The following is a 4,900-nucleotide window of genomic DNA, read 5'->3' as shown; positions in this document are numbered from 1 at the left end:
GTTTACGAGCATAGATCAAATCATCAATTTAGTCCCTGTAGACCTTGAAATTGAGCGAACATTTCGACAAAGGAGATGAGAAAGACTAGCCCAGAGACAAGCCATAGAAATGGACCTTAAAAACCAAAATAATGTTCAAGGGAATGGAGTCGTTAATTCTCGTAATCCAATCCTTATTGTTGATGATAGGGATCAATCTATAAGTCAATGTGATGTGCCACTTTTTAATGAGCTTAATCCAGGATTAGAAGACTAGAGATCGAGGCACCACAATTCAAATTAAAGCTTGTGATGTTTCAGATACTTTAAACAATGGGCCAATTTAGTGGAATGCTCGTAGAAGATCCACACCTTCACCTTCGACTATTCATGGATGTGAGTGATTCCTTCAAGATAGCCAGTGTAACCGAAGATGCATCAAGATTGAAGTTGTTTCCATACTCGTTGCGAGATAGAGCATGAGCATGGCTTACTTCTTTGCCCCCAAGCTCAATTTTTACATGGCAAGAATTAGCAAAACACTTCCTGTTTAAGTATTTCCCCACCTAGCAAAAATGTTAAGTTGCAGAATGAGAGCACTACTTTTCAACAAATGGATGATGAATCCTTATACGAGGCATGGGAAAGATTTAAGGAATTACTTCATAATTGCCATCACCACGGGATTCCATATTGCATCCAGTTGGAGATATTTTATAATGGTCTCAATGCACACATTAGGTTGGTGGTAGATGCTTCTACAAATGGTGCTATCCTTTCCAAGTCTTATAATCAGGCTTATGAAATCATCAAGAGAATAGCCAGTAACAATTATCAGTGGTTGACCAATCGAGTAGCTTTAGGAAGATGAGTAGGTAGAGTTCATGATGTAGATGCCCTTACTTCACTCTCAGCTTAGGTATCTTCTATCTATTCAATGTTGAAACAGTTTACAACTAATGGTTGTTTTAATGATGTTGCAACCTAACCACCAAGTCAATTCAAAAATATTTCCTGTGTATACTGTGGGGATAGACATTCGTTTGAGAATTGTCCATCAAATCATGAGTCTGTTTATTATGTAGGGAAATCCATAATAGGTGTAATGGCCCAAAAATTTAGGTCTTTAATTCTTGCAGGTTTTGACACAAGTTGCTTGTTTGCTTTAATGGCTAAGTGATTTGGGGGTGTATGAGAGTGTTTGAGAAGCATGGGCTCAAAGTCTTGGCTTTTGCAGAATTTTTAGTTTTGCTCTTACATGAACCTGGACACTGGCATATAGGCCTTATAAATAGTAGTGCTTGTTTTATGACACAAAAAGAGCTTATGGTCTGGTGGCAAGGTGCCGTGTTGTGTAACTGTGAGGTCTGAGGTTAAAGTCCTGGGTTGTGCAATGGAGTATTTATTTTGCTGCATGAGCTTTGTATGTAGTGGAGTTGGACTGAAACACAGCTAAGGGGAGTTTGAATGGATTTGAATGGATGTTGGGGGAGTTGAGGAGAAATCAGTGAAGTGATTCAAGGAGGGATAAGGGGAGAGATACGAGGAGAAAATCAAGGAGTTGTTTGAGAGGAGAGTTGTGCCGTTTGGGGAACCTCTAGCTTGAGAATTTGGCTGGGGTTATGCTTGTGCCGAATTTGGTCATTAGGCACTAAGGTAATCAGTGTTTGGGGTTGTTTTTCTTCTGTCTGTTTTGGTTTCAGTCAGTTTGGTGTTTCATCTATTAGCTTTCGATGCCGAATTTTGCCAAGTTTTTGAAGTACCTTTCAGGTTTGTTCGCTTTCCTTTTCTGCTTTTCCCTTCTCATTTTCTCTGCTTGCAGAATACTCTTCCCTCTTCCCCTCTCATCTTATTGCTGAATCCTCCCTTCTCTTTTCCCCACTTCTCTTCTCTGTTGGCCGAATCTCCTTTCTCTTCTCCTCTTTTTTTTGACCGAATATCCTTCTCTTTCTTTTTTTTTGATTTCTACCTTCCATTATTTTCTTTTTGACCGAGAGCTATCTCCCTTTATTGAGTGTGGTTCAGCCGAATATCAACCTTCTATTCTATCACTCTCTGCGCCGATCTTCTCCTTACTGCTTTTGTTGTCCCACTGCTACAAGTGTTTTTGATTATCGGTAAAGTATTGATACTCCTCACTTTTTGTTTTAACCGGTTCTCTTCCATTCTTTTTCTTAAAACTGAATACCCTTCTTGGCCACTTATATGGCCTAACTTAGTTATTGAGATCATTGTTTGTGGTGCAGATAATCAATAAAGTGTGTGACCACTTTTGGTTGGTAGTCTTAGAAGAGTAAAGTCGCCTTCTTTCAAGCAAGGTAAGGATGGTGTTTTGGATTAAGTGTCAATAAGAGGGTGTTTTACCTTAGTGTTTAAAGGACTGACTTGGATCATGATTGAATCTAGGTTAGTGTACGTGGAGATTTACGCTCTTGTCGTAAACAGATATGTAAACACCATATTGCAATCGTAGAATGGCAAAAAATCGAAAGGCCAAAAATACGGCGTTTAAGACCACACAGGTGTACGATCGCTCGTGTGGTAAGCCCAGCCCGCGAAACATCAGCGATGGACTGTAGAGGCCTCCATGAGCTTTTACACGGTCTTAGGCCGTTATGGGCCACGTTGGGCCGAAATGGGTCGTGTGGGCTCAAAGGGCTTCTGGGCCCCACACGGATGATATCCACGAATTGTGTCAAATACTAGACTAGGTGATATAAATCCCATAGCCGTACCAAATTTTGGGCTAAACGAACCGCACGAACGTGTGGGCCCACTTGGGCCAAGTAATGGGTCTTGGGCCCATTTACACTATTTGACCATTTAGGTTACCTAAGTTGCTCGAGGCGACTATGGACCTTTTGAAAGGTCAATAAATAACCGAAATACCCCCATAGGTTAAAATGATTCAAATAACCCTATAGGGTAAAATGACCGACATACCCCATAGGGTAAAATGATAGAAATACCCCCATAAGGTAAAATATTTGAAATATCACCATAGGGTAAAATGACCGAAATACCCCTAAGAGATGAAATGACTGATATTGCCTTATGTGATGTATAACTGATTTGCTCTATGATATGTATGACTATGATTGAGTATGACATTCTGCATCACGTATGGTTTATGACATGACATCCCGCATGGGGTTGGGATACCATTATGGAGGTAGTATCTTCACATGGCGACTTTCTTTGCGATCATCATTATTGGCGACTTCTTTGCGACATCATTATTTAAATATTTGCTACGATACTATTACTGGCAGTTTTGCTGTAATATTAGTGTGTTGGCTGGGTGGGTCGATTTTATCCCCACATGGTGTGCTGGTGGTACGGAAAGGTGTGTTGGCTGGATTGGGATGGGTTGCATTATTGTATTATACTGATATTGTACTGGGCTAATGATGTGATCTCAATCGCATCATGTTGTGGCACCACTCGTTGCTATCGTGATTGGCCTAAACACGAGGGCCCCAAGTGCAAGATGAAGCTCAATCTCAGCTCAACAAGCTCAATCTTAGTTTTTCCCAGCTCGATTTAGCTCACATGAGCTTAATTTAGCTCGTTTGAGCTCAATTTAGCTTACTTTAGCTCGTTTGAGCTTGGCTTAAGTTTATTTCAACTCATTTATTTTAATGTCGAATAAATTAAGTAATTTATTAATTTAGCTTAAATTACTACTGACTCATAATTATGTTTTGACTTATTACATGTTTTAAATATGTCTTGGCGAATTTAATATGTCTTGTTAAGACTTTATTAAATTTGTCTAGTTTAATTATGTTTTAATTAGTGTGTCTAAATTATATTAATGTTTGTTCATTTGAATTTTATGTGATTTAATTTTGGTTCATGTGTTTTTGTAGGTGATTTGAATTTGGAGAGTAATTAAACAAGGTTCATGCATGATAGGTTCAATGTATGGGACGGTGCATGTAAGGCCTCTTTCAATGAATGGTGGCTGATCCATTTGGCTCCCCAAGGCACCTATTTGGCCAAAAGGTGTCCAACAACTTAAAGCACAAGCTTGGCGATCGTATTCCCAAGGCTGACATCTAAGCCATTCACACCTCAATTTGACCAATCGGCTCCTATACATGTATGGGTGGATTCATGAACGTCCAAAGGAGGAATATTACCTTAATTCATCACATTGAATGTATAATGTGCATGTACAAAGGGAGAACAATTTACAAGGTACATGCTTCCATTCATGAACCAACCCATCATTAAAGCTTTAATTAAGAGAGATGCATGACCCATGCACCTAGCATTAAATCCAAGGGGTTGGATATGAATTGAAGATGCACATTCATGGAACAAGGAAGCTTTCTTATTGGTTAAGCATGCATGAACGGGTTTTGGGAAGAAACATGATTATTCAACCATGCATGAACTTACACTATCCATGAAGCAGATTTAATGCTTGAAGTGTGAACATTTTTAATTGTTGTGTGAACACATTAGTAGCTGAATTTTAATAGGCATTAGAGAGCCTATAAATAGTTTATTTTGTTTATTGTAAAGGTTACGAATTTGATCAATTAAAACTTAATAGAACTTTGTTCTTGTGAGGTTACCTCCTCTCTTCTTTCGTTCGAGTCTCAAGCGACTTATCTAGCTTGCTAGTGGCGTCAATCGAACTCCATTGAACTTATCACCGAACCGGTGTGGCGTTCAACCATATTATTATACCTTTGGTTCTTACCTCCATATAGGTAACAGGTCAAGGTCCGCTTCTATCTTTTATCAAATTTCACCTTAAGCAATATAAGACTAGGGGCAATACTTTTTAGTATTGAATCATTCTTAAAGTTTGAGTTCTTTATCCATTTCCATTTATCTATCATCTTTGTAACTTAATTCTTTGTTAAACCGAACCTATCTTTCATCAAACCAAAACCCATCCTTTGAA

At 38.8% G+C, this 4,900-nt stretch overlaps 1 non-coding gene across 1 annotated transcript; it reads right to left on the bottom strand.

Annotated features, from left to right (window-relative positions):
- Nucleotides 1-560: 560 nt before the first annotated feature.
- Nucleotides 561-666, bottom strand: LOC128042795 (small nucleolar RNA R71). Its single transcript, XR_008198306.1, has one exon. It is a non-coding gene; the product is annotated as a small nucleolar RNA R71 (small nucleolar RNA).
- Between the last annotated feature and the right edge of the window lie 4,234 nt (nt 667-4,900).

Source organism: Gossypium raimondii, chromosome 7, assembly GCF_025698545.1.
Source record: "Gossypium raimondii isolate GPD5lz chromosome 7, ASM2569854v1, whole genome shotgun sequence".
Taxonomy (NCBI): Eukaryota; Viridiplantae; Streptophyta; class Magnoliopsida; order Malvales; family Malvaceae; genus Gossypium; species Gossypium raimondii.
The sequence above is the reverse complement of the archived record's forward strand: the minus strand, read 5'-3'. Positions and strand labels throughout refer to the sequence as shown.